Source organism: Bombina bombina, chromosome 4, assembly GCF_027579735.1.
Source record: "Bombina bombina isolate aBomBom1 chromosome 4, aBomBom1.pri, whole genome shotgun sequence".
Lineage (NCBI taxonomy): Eukaryota > Metazoa > Chordata > Amphibia > Anura > Bombinatoridae > Bombina > Bombina bombina.
This window is the reverse complement of record NC_069502.1, coordinates 806273021-806288661: the sequence shown is the minus strand read 5'-3', so window position 1 is coordinate 806288661 and position 15641 is coordinate 806273021. Positions and strand designations below refer to the sequence as shown.

The 15641-nt window shown below is 42.5% G+C and overlaps 1 protein-coding gene across 1 annotated transcript in view; it reads left to right on the top strand.

Moving 5' to 3' along the window:
- Window positions 1–15641, top strand: part of LOC128657057 (uncharacterized) — a 112020-nt gene that overhangs the window by 43468 nt on the left and 52911 nt on the right. The gene's annotated exons all lie outside the window — the stretch shown is intronic.

The window sequence follows — 15641 nt, the reverse complement described above, 5'->3', positions numbered from 1 at the left end:
TCCTGTGCACAGCCCTCTTCAGATCACCCCACAGATTTTGAATTGGAATCTTCTTCTGGTGAAGCCATTCCTTTGTTGATTTGGATGTATGCTTTGGGTCGGTGTCATGCTAAAAGAGGAAGTTCCTCTTCATGTTCAGCTTTCTAGCAGAAGCCTGAAGGTTTTGTGCCAATATTGTCTGGTATTTGGAATTGTTCATTACTCCCTCTACCTTGACTAAGGCCCCAGTTCCAGCTGAACAAAAACAGCCCCAAAGCATGATGCTGACACCACCATGCTTCACTCTGGGTATGGTGTTATTTTGGTGATATGCAGTGTTGTTCTTGCGCCAAACCTATCTTTTGGAATTATGGTCAAAAAGTTCAACTTTGGTTTCATCAGACCATAACACCTTTTGCAACATGCTTTTGGGAAACTTCAGATGTGTTTTTTCAAAATTTAGCTGGGCTTGGATGTTTTTTTTGTTTTTGTTTTTTTTTTTTTGTAAGAAAATTCTTCTGTCTTGCCACTCTACCCCATAGCCTAGACATATGAAGAATACGGGCGATTGTTGTCACATGTACCACACAGCCAGTACTTGCCAGATATTCCTGCAGCTCCTTTAATGTTGCTGTAGGCCTCTTGGCAGCCTCCCAGACAAGTTTTCTTCTCGTCTTTTTTCATCAATTTTGGAGGGACATCCAGTTCTTGGTAATGTCACTGTTGTGACATATTTTCTTCACTTGATGACTGTCTTCACTGTGTTCCATGGTATATCTAATGCCTTGGAAATTCTTTTGTACCCTTCTCCTGACTGATACATTTTAACAATGAGGTCCCTCTGATGCTTTAGAAGCTCTCTGCGGACCATGGCTTTTGCTGTAGGATGCAACTAACAAAATGTCAGGAAAGACCTACTAGAACAGCTGAACTTTATTTGGGGTTAATCAGAGGCACTTTAAATAATGACAGGTGTGTACTGACTCCTATTTAACATGATTTTGAATGTGATTGCTTAATTCTGAACACAGCTACATCCCCAGTTATAAAAGGGTGTTCACACGTATGCAACCATATTATTTTAGTTTTTATTTCCCTTTACCTAAAAGATTTCACTTTGTTTTTCAATTGAGTTGTACAGTTTATAGGTCACATTAAAGGTGGAAACAGTTGACTTCCGGTGGGCGGCCGGTGCTGGAGGACGCAGGATTGTGGAGCTCTGTGTACTTTAGCTCACAATCTGTTTTTTTTTTAGCATTTTAAGGCCGGTAAAGTTATAATCCTTGGCAGAATCACTTTTAAAAACTGCCGGACTTCCATAACAAGGAGCGACTCCCCCACCGGTAAGAGGAGAAAGAAAGTTAAATAAGTAGGTGGGAGGCTGCGACGGCGGTCAAAGAAACCTACGCTACCGGTCAATAGAAGAAGGGGAGGAAGGAGAACAGACCTGGTGTGGTCGGTTCAGCGGGGCAAGGTGCCCGGGAGGTGAGAGACAGGCCTGCATAGTGAGAGCTGAAGCCGGTGAGTTGAGAGGTTGTGCTGCGGCCGCCATCTTGTTTGCCACCCTGTGTGAGATCCCGAGCAGGGACACTGTAAAGAATTTAGGGCAGAAAGCATTTTATAGCCCCGGTCCCCAGGGTCAGCTGAAGAGGGGTAGAGATAAGAGCTATTGAGGAGCGATCAAGCATAAAATTACAGCAACAGAGAAAGAGGAATAAGGCAGGTCGCCACTCTCCCCATCTGCCCCTACACGTGGCCAGTATCATTTAAACGGCCTTAACAGACATAGACCAGAAACCGGTTTTGATAAAAGGGGCAAATTGAGACTTTGAGGACATTGTTTGCAAACTAACACCCTCTCTGACTTTGGGGAGAAAAGAGGGGAATTTTTTTTTTTTTAAAAAAGAGCCACATATGTTTGTGCACTTCCTACATACACCATCACATCATCCTTGCTAAATATGCAGTCATTTCCTAGGGGATTTCTGGGGAGTAAAGATGTGGCTCAGAGATCAAATATGAAGCAGTAATTATGGAGTACACTGAACCCCTATAACCTGCAGAAATACATTGCTATCAAGATCAGCTAATGAGGATCTGACTACCTGCAAGCATTGTTTTAGCTGCAAGACTCAACTCTCTCTCTTGAACTATATTTTAACCCTTGGAATTAACCACTGGGAGTGAGGTCATATTCTCTATCGGGTGCATGCAGAAATATTATTCTAGTTTTGTTAAAACCACTGGCACCATGTCCAATAGACAAAAACAACAAGAACGAAAATCCAAAGCAGTAGCTGAGGTGCATGCTGCAGACAACATGGCTACAGAAACTGCAGAGGAGAGCCTGACAGACACTCACCCCATTGTTTCTCAAATCTCGGCTCTATTCTTGCCTATGATAGAGCAGCTACAGACGGGGATGGACTCATTGTCATCAGATTTTAAGTCCTTCTCCTCTAGGCTCGGAATCGTTGAGCAAAGGGTGGGAGATGCAGAAGTCTTGCAAAGAGAGAGTTCTACAAAGATTACAGCACTTGAGGCCCAGAACAAAATATTGCTAGATAAAGTTGACAACCTCGAAAATCGCTCAAGGCGCAACAATCTGCGCATTGTTGGACTGCCAGAAACTGTGCCAAACACAGATCTTATTGAATTTGCTGAACGCACCTTGCCCACTTTGCTAAAACTGAGGTCTAAAGACATACCATGCATAGTCGAGAGAGCCCACAGAGTAGGTAACATCAGCCAGGATCAGAAGAACAAGAGAGGACCTTGTCAATTAATGATCTGTTATCTCAATCTCAAGAGCCTATCGCCAGAACTCTCCCCTGAGCTTTGAGGGGAAAAAAATCCTGATCTTTCAGGATTACTCTGCGGAAGTCTCCAGGAGAAGAAGGGAGTTTTCACCCTACTGTAAGTCACTGATGGAGGCTGACCATACCTTTTCCCTGATGTTCCCTTCGAGATTAAGGCTCCAGACCCAACAGGGGGTCAAGTTTGTTGACGACCCTAGGCAACTTCAGAAATTCCTGAGACGGGAGCAAAATCCTGCAGCAAAAGATACCTGAGAGAGAAGATTGATCCCAGGATATGGTAAAAGTGTTCTGGTCACTTATCATGTAGCTTGTGGGAGAAGGAGGAAGCTGGACTTATAAAGGGTCAATTGTTGAAAAGTAACTCTCATCAGGGAGGGGGGTTTGTTTGGTTCTTTCAAAAAGTTAATACATTCTGTTACAATATTTTATGCTGTATAGGCTAAAGAATAACTTAGTCAGGATGCTGAAAATGTGTCTAGAATTAGTTAGGACTAATTTCAATCAGGGAGGGGTATTGCTTTCCCCCCCTTTTTTTTTTTTTTTTCTCTTTTGCTTTTCTTTTTCTCCGAAAAAGGTTAATAGAAGATATCATGCTAGTGTTGTACAGAATATACCAGATAGAAACTTAGATAACCTGAAGCACAATATTTTTTGGCCTGGCTCCTTAATAGATGCAGGAGGTTTAGAGAGGTAATCTTTCCTTATAACTGAGGGAGAACGCCCCTTAGATACCATCATCAAGTAATTCCCACCTCTGAGTCATTGACTACCTAGGAGAGAGTAAGGAACTTAATATAATGAGGTTTAGCCGCTCGCTATAGAGCCTAGCTTCAAATGGGAAGGTAAATACAGGGTTTAATACAGTGTGGATTAACCGCTGGCCATAGAATCTAGCTTTCAGGGGGAAGTGTACTGTACATAAAAAAGTACTTGGAACACCAGTTGTAGGTTGAAGAAAAACTGGTGTAGATTATTAGACTGTTAAAGCTCTGATTTATGTTCAAAAATGTTTTCTATGTTGTTTACTTCTTGTTCTTTTGTCTAGCCAACAGGATGTTCACTTCTTTCTCGGGGGACCAGTGAAGGGGGGGGATAAGTTTCAGCCGACAGAACATAGCCACAAAACTGACGGAACTCTCAAGGTATCTCACAGATGTCATAATAAAACACGCTAAAAGATTGTACACACCAACACAGCACATACATAGGAGACTAGGTAGTGTTGAATAAACAATTATCTATAATGAGTTGGAATGTAGAGGGTATTACCTCTCCGCAAAAGCGTAGATCAATACTACGTTACTTACACTCTAGAGGGACTGATATTGCCATTCTAGAAGAGACACATTTATCACAGCTAGAACATCAGAAACTGAAGCAGAGTTGGGTAGGAGAGGTTATTTACACGACGTATGAGCAGCGGAGAGCTAGATGTGTGGCGGTCTTATTTAAGAAAAATTTACAATACACCATTACTAAAACACAAATTGATCAGGAAGGAAGATATGTCATGCTCCAACTATAAGTTGAAGGGTTGTCCTTTGCGCTGGTAGGAGTATATGGGCCGCAAACCCAAAAACAAATGTTTTGGAGGACATTACACTCAGAAATAATAACGTTCACTACTTCACCTATCATTATTGGGGGAGACTTTAATATTGCCCCACAAGTTCCTGCAGACAGATTTTCTAACCCAGACAGAAATGTCCCTTCTACCCTGAGCATACAGAACTCGAAGAAGGAGTCACTGGTTATACGCACATTGGCGAGATCTTTGAACTTGCAGGATGTGTGGAGAGCCAAATATCCAGAAAGCAGAGAATTTACATGCATGTCAGTGGCAAAAGACACTCTTTCGAGACTAGATTGCTTTCTGGTTTCCTCGAATCTTTGCCTGAGTGTCGCAGAAGCTGTAATAGATCCTATAACAATTTCGGATCATGCTCCTATTGCAGTGAAGATCCACACGGGCTGCGCTGCCCGTACACATAACAAATGGGTCTTTCCAACATACCTTTATAGGGATCCAAACTTTTATAGACATATTCTGCGAGAATGGCACTCCTATGTAGACCTCAATAGAGCGCATGTAGACAACCCCCTTTTATTTTGGGAGACAGCCAAGGCTGTTTTGAGAGGAGCCATATCCGCATATGCCACATCAATTAAAAAACAAAGCAAACTTAAAACAGAGCAGCTTTTAACATGCCTCATAAATGCGAGAAACAAATATCTTAGGCACCCTACCACCATGAACAGACATAAATATAAGGAAGCCAAGACGCTTAGAGACAATTACATCTCCCAACAAACCAATAAGGCCCAGGCCAAAATGCAAGCTAAGTATTACAGGTTTGGGAGCAAAACTGGGAAGCTATTAGCTAGAGTAACCAAGCTGACTAGGAAGAGAAGTTCTGTCATAGCGATAAAACAAGGGGAGGTTATACTTAATAAAGAAACTGACATCCAGGACGCTTTCACTAGTTTTTACAAAGAACTCTATTCTGAACAACACATACATGACGCTGACAGAGACAGATTTTGGGATCATATTCAGCTGCCTAAAATAGACCAGAACCAGCTTAAGGAACTTAACTCCTCCATTACCCCAGAGGAAATAGTAACTATAATCAAAGATCTAAAACTTGAAAAGGCCCTGGGTCCGGATGGATTGCCGGCGGAATTCTACAAAATCATGGGGTCAGATATCGCTGGGACCCTCGCAAAGCTATTTAATGGACTGTTGGATGATACTGTGATGCCCTCGGTTAGATTTGCAGAAGCCCACATTAGCGTTATACCAAAGGAGGGACGTGACCCTCTCCTGACCCAGTCCTACCGCCCTATATCCCTGCTAAACCAGGATTATAAAATCCTAACAAAAATCTAGGCAAACAGGTTGGCAGGGGTTCTGCCGACAATTATTCACAGTGATCAGACGGGCTTTGTTAAGGGGAGGTCTTCGGTAATTAGCATCAGGAGAGTCCAGACGGTCATACAATATTACTGGAAGATGTCACGGGATGGTAGGAGAAAGGAAAACCACAAAGAAGCAGCCTTATTATTAATCGATGCTGAAAAAGCCTTCGATAAGGTCTTGTGGGAACATCTTTTTCATACTTTGGAGAAGATGGGAATAGAAGGCTCGTTTGTACAGGCGATATCTAATTTATATAAGTTCCCGCAGGCCTCCATTCTTGTGAATGGGATAGCTACACCACCCTTTATGCTTCATAGAGGCACGAGACAGGGGTGCCCCCTGTCTCTGCTTCTCTTTGACATAGCAATTGAGCCCCTAGCATGGAGAATTAGGAATCAAATGGAGGGAATGCAGATAGGGGGAACGTTTTCGCATATCTCACTCTTTGCGGACGACATGGTGCTATTTGTCCAGGATCCTTGCAGGAATATTCCTAAGTTAATGGAGCTCATGGGGGAGTTTAGCAAGATCTCTGGGTATGTGATTAACATGGACAAAACGGAACTAGTATGGTTGTTAGCCAAGGGTGACAGGCAAATCCCATGCTTTGACTTCAAGGTAGTAGAAGGGAACTTTAAGTATCTAGGAATAACTCTTAACATAGACCCACGCAAATGGTACTCGATAAATTATGGCCCCTTGCTTGGACAGTTGAAAAATATGCTTAAAACATGGTCCCCGCTCCCGTTGTCCCTCTCGGGCAGAGTTGGTCTTATAAAAATGGTTTATTTTCCAAAGATACTTTATTTTTTTCCGACGCTCCCATTTCTACTTAAAAATACAGATCTACAGAATGTGATGCAGATGGTCCTTCAATTTGTGTGGTCTAATAAAAAGCATAGAGTTAGCTACTCAAAACTTACAGCATCCGAGAGATGGGAGGTCTGGCATTGCCCACCTTTGAATTCTATAATTGGGCGGCTCAATGTAAGTTCGCCATTGACTGGTTGACGGCGCAAGGAAACTTTACAAATATCAAGTTAGAGAACACATTGATTAAACCTTGGACATTAGACATGATACCGCACATGACCCATTCGCAAGCGACAAAATACCTAACGCACATTGACTTACTGAGTCAGCCTGCGAGAGCTTGGAGACTGACCTGCAAACATTTGGGAGGAAATAACAGGCTGCTAGACTATCTACCATGGGGGGGGGGGAAACCCGGAATTCCCTGCAGGATTCACATCTGAGGCATTTAATCATTGGAGGGAGCTAGGATTGCGCACGGTAGGTCAAGCCTTGATGCCAGGGGGCAGCCACATGCAATCATTTGAAAACCTGAGACAGACATTTAGGTTGCCTAGAACACATCACTATGCGTACCTTCAGGCTAGACATTATCACACGGCGCTGCTCAGGGAGGGAGGCGGAGTTAATCAATCGCAGATTGTGCAAACTATACAATTGGTAGAACATGGTAATACTTCCATTTCTCCGCTTTACAAGAACTTGAACAAGGCGACAAACACATCATGCATAAGTAAAGTTGCTGAAGCCTGGAGTTCCTTATTGGGTGAGCAAGTCTCTTGTAGGGAGATAGAGGAAAGTATACTTAAGGTCAAAAGAGCCACTCTTTCGTCAGAGGTGAGAGAGTCACATTTCAAACTCATACACGACAGTTACATAACACCCAAGAAATATCAGAAATGGAAGGCAGACAGGGAAGATAAATGCCCAAAGTGTGGGAAGAAAGAAGCAGACATTAGACATATGCTGTGGAGCTGCCCCAAGATAGTTAAATTCTGGAAAACGACAACCTACTGGGCTAACCTTAGTATGCGCACACACATTAATGACCTGACGTTTAGAAATATCATATTACTAGACAGAGAGATTCCGAGAGAATCCAAGTTATTCATGTCCAACATAGTTTTGGTAGCCAGGCGTCTGATTTTTCAAAATTGGATAAAGCGTGACCCACCTACTGTGGCACAGCTGAAGCAGGCATTGCTTAACCAATTGTTTATAGAGCAGTCAGATGGGTTAGGAGACGTGACTAGGAGAGTGAAGTCTTTTGTTATAAAGTGGGAACCCTTTATCCTCACACTCCCAAGAGAACTAAGTAGAATGATTATGGCACCGTTTAAACACACGGACTATATACTTGAGGCTAATTTGAGAGGGGAGTGGGAGCTGGACTAAACAGGAGTTATGAGAGGTAGGAGAGGAGGTGGAGCAGTCAGAGTTGGCGAATGTTGATTTGGTTAATAATGTTTGTACAACTATATGTTATAAAAAGTGCCCTATGGGAGGACTGAATTATGGATTATGGGCCTAGTCATTGCATTTGAGGAGAACTGTATCACTCATGGACATTCTTTCTTGGCCTTTCTACAGATGAAGACACAATTGATCCAACTTATCTTCAAGAAATATCAGTTTGTTGCAATTTTGTTTTATTATGTTCACATTGAATATGTTTTGGTCTTCCTATATGTGGCACACAAAAATAAAGATATTTAAAAAAAAAAAAAAGGTGGAAAAAGTTCTGAAATTATTTATCTTTGTCTCATTTTTTTACATCACAGAAACCTGACATTTTAACTGGGGTGTGTAGACTTTTTATATCCACTGTGTATATGTATTATGTATATGTGTATATATATATATATATATATATATATGTGCATTGGGGCCCTTTGCAATTAAGTAGATGAAAACATGTAAAAACCTATTTATACAATTGTCATATTTAGGGCTATATTACAAGTGGAGCGCTAATATATTGTGTGCCTATAAACAGGGAAATCTGACCGTTTACGGGCATGATAAATATACAGCCATTACAAGCTTGCGGTAGCAATTAGCACTCATAATATTAACCAGAGATCAGATCTCTGGTTAATTTTATTAATTTTCCCCTATTGCCCCCCAAATAAGGTTGTGTTGTTTTATTTAAAATAAATTGATGAGCATCTTTAATTTGTAAAATAATAACTGCTCATAGCAGGTTTTATGGATTAAAGTTAGGGGATGTGGGTTGTTAGAAAAAAAAAAAAGGCACTGAAAAGTCCACTTCAAATACTAGCGCAGAATTGCGTGTATTATGTATTGATCAATATATAGAGCATTTTCTTCTATGTGAAGGACATAGGGATGTGAAATATCCACTTCAAATACCAGCGCACAATTTTGTGTATTATGTATTTATGAATAAATAGAACATATTCTATGTGAAGAACATAGGAATGGGAAATATTTATATTTCTCCAACATAGGTGTGTCCGGTCCACGGCGTCATCCTTACTTGTGGGATATTCTCTTCCCCAACAGGAAATGGCAAAGAGCCCAGCAAAGCTGGTCACATGATCCCTCCTAGGCTCCGCCTACCCCAGTCATTCTCTTTGCCGTTGTACAGGCAACATCTCCACGGAGATGGCTTAGAGTTTTTTAGTGTTTAACTGTAGTTTTTATTATTCAATCAAGAGTTATTGAAATAGTGCTGGTATGTACTATTTACTCAGAAACAGAAAAGAGATGAAGATTTCTGTTTGTATGAGGAAAATGATTTTAGCAACCGTCACTAAAATCCATGGCTGTTCCACACAGGACTGTTGAGAGCAATTAACTTCAGTTGGGGGAACAGTGAGCAGTCTCTTGCTGCTTGAGGTATGACACATTCTAACAAGACGATGTAATGCTGGAAGCTGTCATTTTCCCTCTGGGATCCGGTAAGCCATGTTTATTACGATTGTAAATAAGGGCTTCAAAAAGGGCTTATTAAGACTGTAGACTTTTTTTGGGCTAAATCGATTGATTATTAACACATATTTAGCCTTGAGGAATCATTTTATCTGGGTATTTTGATATAATAATATCGGCAGGCACTGTTTTAGACACCTTATTCTTTAGGGGCTTTCCCAAAGCATAGGCAGAGCCTCATTTTCGCGCCGGTGTTGCGCACTTGTTTTTGAGAGGCATGGCATGCAGTCGCATGTGAGAGGAGCTCTGATACTTAGAAAAGACTTTCTGAAGGCGTCATTTGGTATCGTATTCCCCTTGGGGCTTGGTTGGGTCTCAGCAAAGCAGATACCAGGGACTGTAAAGGGGTTAAAGTTCAAAACGGCTCCGGTTCCGTTATTTTAAGGGTTAAAGCTTCCAAATTTGGTGTGCAATACTTTTAAGGTTTTAAGAATTTTGAACAATTCCTTCATGTTTTTTCGCATTTGCAGTAATAAAGTGTGTTCAGTTTAAAATTTAAAGTGACAGTAACGGTTTTATTTTAAAACGTTTTTTTGTACTTGTTATCAAGTTTATGCCTGTTTAACATGTCTGAACTACCAGATAGACTGTGTTCTGAATGTGGGGAAGCCAGAATTCCTATTCATTTAAATAAATGTGGTTTATGTGACAATGACAATGATGCCCAAGATGATTCCTCAAGTGAGGGGAGTAAGCATGGTACTGCATCATTCCCTCCTTCGTCTACACGAGTCTTGCCCACTCAGGAGGCCCCTAGTACATCTAGCGCGCCAATACTCCTTACTATGCAACAATTAACGGCTGTAATGGATAATTCTGTCAAAAACATTTTAGCCAAAATGAACACTTATCAGCGTAAGCGCGACTGCTCTGTTTTAGATACTGAAGAGCATGACGACGCTGATATTAATATTTCTGAAGGGCCCCTAACTCAGTCTGATGGGGCCAGGGAGGTTTTGTCTGAGGGAGAAATTACTGATTCAGGGAAAATTTCTCAACAAGCTGAACCTGATGTGATTGCATTTAAATTTAAGTTGGAACATCTCCGCATTCTGCTTAAGGAGGTATTATCCACTCTGGATGATTGTGACAAGTTGGTCATCCCAGAGAAACTATGTAAAATGGACAAGTTCCTAGAGGTGCCGGGGCTCCCAGAAGCTTTTCCTATACCCAAGCGGGTGGTGGACATTGTTAATAAAGAATGGGAAAGGCCCGGTATTCCTTTCGTCCCTCCCCCCATATTTAAAAAATTGTTTCCTATGGTCGACCCCAGAAAGGACTTATGGCAGACAGTCCCCAAGGTCGAGGGAGCGGTTTCCACTTTAAACAAACGCACCACTATACCCATAGAGGATAGTTGTGCTTTCAAAGATCCTATGGATAAAAAATTAGAAGGTTTGCTTAAAAAGATGTTTGTTCAGCAGGGTTACCTTCTACAACCAATTTCATGCATTGTCCCTGTCGCTACAGCCGCATGTTTCTGGTTCGATGAGCTGATAAAGGCGGTCGACAGTGATTCTCCTCCTTATGAGGAGATTATGGACAGAATCAATGCTCTCAAATTGGCTAATTCTTTCACCCTAGACGCCACTTTGCAATTGGCTAGGTTAGCGGCTAAGAATTCTGGGTTTGCTATTGTGGCGCGCAGAGCGCTTTGGTTGAAATCTTGGTCAGCTGATGCGTCTTCCAAGAACAAGCTACTTAACATTCCTTTCAAGGGGAAAACGCTGTTTGGCCCTGACTTGAAAGAGATTATCTCGGATATCACTGGGGGTAAGGGCCACGCCCTTCCTCAGGATCGGCCTTTCAAGGCAAAAAATAAACCTAATTTTCGTCCCTTTCGTAGAAACGGACCAGCCCAAAGTGCTACGTCCTCTAAGCAAGAGGGTAATACTTCTCAAGCCAAGCCAGCTTGGAGACCAATGCAAGGCTGGAACAAGGGAAAGCAGGCCAAGAAACCTGCCACTGCTACCAAGACAGCATGAAATGTTGGCCCCCGATCCGGGACCGGATCTGGTGGGGGGCAGACTCTCTCTCTTCGCTCAGGCTTGGGCAAGAGATGTTCTGGATCCTTGGGCGCTAGAAATAGTCTCCCAAGGTTATCTTCTGGAATTCAAGGGACTTCCCCCAAGGGGGAGGTTCCACAGGTCTCAGTTGTCTTCAGACCACATAAAAAGACAGGCATTCTTACATTGTGTAGAAGACCTGTTAAAAATGGGAGTGATTCATCCCGTTCCATTAAGAGAACAAGGGATGGGGTTCTACTCCAATCTGTTTATAGTTCCCAAAAAAGAGGGAACGTTCAGACCAATCTTAGATCTCAAGATCTTAAACAAGTTTCTCAAGGTTCCATCGTTCAAGATGGAAACCATTCGAACTATTCTTCCTTCCATCCAAGAAGGTCAATTCATGACCACGGTGGATTTAAAGGATGCGTATCTACATATTCCTATCCACAAGGAACATCATCGGTTCCTGAGGTTCGCATTCCTGGACAAACATTACCAGTTCGTGGCGCTTCCTTTCGGATTAGCCACTGCTCCAAGGATTTTCACAAAGGTACTAGGGTCCCTTCTAGCTGTGCTAAGACCAAGGGGCATTGCTGTAGTACCTTACTTGGACGACATTCTGATTCAAGCGTCGTCCCTTCCTCAAGCAAAGGCTCACACGGACATTGTCCTGGCCTTTCTCAGATCTCACGGATGGAAAGTGAACGTGGAAAAGAGTTCTCTATCTCCGTCAACAAGGGTTCCCTTCTTGGGAACAATAATAGACTCCTTAGAAATGAGGATTTTTCTGACAGAGGCCAGAAAAACAAAACTTCTAGACTCTTGTCGGATACTCCATTCCGTTCCTCTTCCTTCCATAGCTCAGTGCATGGAAGTGATCGGGTTGATGGTAGCGGCAATGGACATAGTTCCTTTTGCACGCATTCATCTAAGACCATTACAACTGTGCATGCTCAGTCAGTGGAATGGGGACTATACAGACTTGTCTCCGAAGATACAAGTAAATCAGAGGACCAGAGACTCACTCCGTTAGTGGCTGTCCCTGGACAACCTGTCACGAGGGATGACATTCCGCAGACCAGAGTGGGTCATTGTCACGACCGACGCCAGTCTGATGGGCTGGGGCGCGGTCTGGGGATCCCTGAAAGCTCAGGGTCTTTGGTCTCGGGAAGAATCTCTTCTACCGATAAATATTCTGGAACTGAGAGCGATATTCAATGCTCTCAAGGCTTGGCCTCAGCTAGCGAGGGCCAAGTTCATACGGTTTCAATCAGACAACATGACAACTGTTGCGTACATCAACCATCAGGGGGGAACAAGGAGTTCCCTGGCGATGGAAGAAGTGACCAAAATCATTCTATGGGCGGAGTCTCACTCCTGCCACCTGTCTGCTATCCACATCCCAGGAGTGGAAAATTGGGAAGCGGATTTTCTGAGTCGTCAGACATTGCATCCGGGGGAGTGGCAACTCCATCCGGAAATCTTGCCCAAGTCACTCAGCTGTGGGGCATTCCAGACATGGATCTGATGGCCTCTCGTCAGAACTTCAAAGTTCCTTGCTACGGGTCCAGATCCAGGGATCCCAAGGCGGCTCTAGTGGATGCACTAGTAGCACCTTGGACCTTCAAACTAGCTTATGTGTTCCCGCCGTTTCCTCTCATCCCCAGGCTGGTAGCCAGGATCAATCAGGAGAGGGCGTCGGTGATCTTGATAGCTCCTGCGTGGCCACGCAGGACTTGGTACGCAGATCTGGTGAATATGTCATCGGCTCCTCCTTGGAAGCTACCTTTGAGACGAGACCTTCTTGTTCAGGGTCCGTTCGAACATCCGAATCTGGTTTCCACTCCAGCTGACTGCTTGGAGATTGAACGCTTGATCTTATCGAAGCGAGGATTCTCAGATTCTGTTATCGATACTCTTGTTCAGGCCAGAAAGCCTGTAACTAGAAAGATTTACCACAAAATTTGGAAAAAATATATCTGTTGGTGTGAATCTAAAGGATTCCCTTGGGACAAGGTTAAGATTCCTAGGATTCTATCCTTCCTTCAAGAAGGATTGGAAAAAGGATTATCTGCAAGTTCCCTGAAGGGACAGATTTCTGCCTTGTCTGTGTTACTTCACAAAAAGCTGGCCGCTGTGCCAGATGTTCAAGCCTTTGTTCAGGCTCTGGTTAGAATTAAGCCTGTTTACAAACCTTTGACTCCTCCTTGGAGTCTCAATTTAGTTCTTTCAGTTCTTCAGGGGGTTCCGTTTGAACCCTTGCATTCCGTTGATATTAAGTTATTATCTTGGAAAGTTTTGTTTTTAGTTGCAATTTCTTCTGCTAGAAGAGTTTCAGAATTATCTGCTCTGCAGTGTTCTCCTCCTTATCTGGTGTTCCATGCAGATAAGGTGGTTTTACGTACTAAACCTGGTTTTCCTTCCAAAAGTTGTTTCTAACAAAAACATTAACCAGGAGATTATCGTACCTTCTCTGTGTCCGAAACCAGTTTCAAAGAAGGAACGTTTGTTGCACAATTTGGATGTTGTTCGCGCTCTAAAATTCTATTTAGATGCTACAAAGGATTTTAGACAAACATCTTCCTTGTTTGTGGTTTATTCCGGTAAAAGGAGAGGTCAAAAAGCAACTTCTACCTCTCTCTCTTTTTGGATTAAAAGCATCATCAGATTGGCTTACGAGACTGCCGGACGGCAGCCTCCCGAAAGAATCACAGCTCATTCCACTAGGGCTGTGGCTTCCACATGGGCCTTCAAGAACGAGGCTTCTGTTGATCAGATATGTAGGGCAGCGACTTGGTCTTCACTGCACACTTTTACCAAATTTTACAAGTTTGATACTTTTGCTTCTTCTGAGGCTATTTTTGGGAGAAAGGTTTTGCAAGCCGTGGTGCCTTCCATTTAGGTGACCTGATTTGCTCCCTCCCTTCATCCGTGTCCTAAAGCTTTGGTATTGGTTCCCACAAGTAAGGATGACGCCGTGGACCGGACACACCTATGTTGGAGAAAACAGAATTTATGTTTACCTGATAAATTTCTTTCTCCAACGGTGTGTCCGGTCCACGGCCCGCCCTGGTTTTTTTAATCAGGTCTGATAATTTATTTTCTTTAACTACAGTCACCACGGTACCATATGGTTTCTCCTATGCAAATATTCCTCCTTAACGTCGGTCGAATGACTGGGGTAGGCGGAGCCTAGGAGGGATCATGTGACCAGCTTTGCTGGGCTCTTTGCCATTTCCTGTTGGGGAAAAGAATATCCCACAAGTAAGGATGACGCCGTGGACCGGACACACCGTTGGAGAAAGTAATTTATCAGGTAAACATAAATTCTGTTTTTCATATCATGTTAGTGCACTTGAGAATAAGTGATCAGGTTTGTGCGCCAGTAGGGTTTTTCCCCCACTTTTTTACTGGTTATTGCATGCACAATATCCTGATTTCAGCTTTTTACATTCTTTGCGCGGTTATCGTGCAAGCTAGCAGTTTACTTTCAACTCATAATATGAGGGCAACCCACACAAAAAGCTTACTTCTAGCGCAGTTAACAAGCAGGAGCGTTAAATTGTGCTCCACTTGTAATCTGACCCTTAGTAAGAAAGACCACGATCCCGTCTCTAATGTATATGTTTGTATAAAATAATCAGGATTTTACTGTGTGTGTGATGGAGATTGTGTCTGTTTCCCGGGGCTGTTGGAATACTAGAATAGCACAGGTGAGTGTGTATATGTGTGACGTGTCTCACTTTTAGAGTCCCTATTCCCCCTCAATAAAACACACAGATGAAAACTCACCTGTTATTTGTGGTGATTGTGATATAGCTTATGTATGGCTGAATTCTAAATAAAATGAATGCAAAAGACTGAAAACAGCGTCAGCACAAGGGTATGAAATGGCTCAGTGATGAAAAGGTTAAACTTGATAACTTGCATTATTTCTATTATTTTTACTCTTTTATTAAATAAATAGAAAATACTTTTGTCTTGAACGATATAAATCCCTTTATATATCTGATGTCTCTATCATATCACTGTGGTACTCTCTCTCACACAGGCAATACAAGTTAAGATAATTAAATGGGCAATAGTGAGGTTTTAATAAACAATGGGAAATGTATATTATTTTCAAAACCTCACAAAACCCTGTAA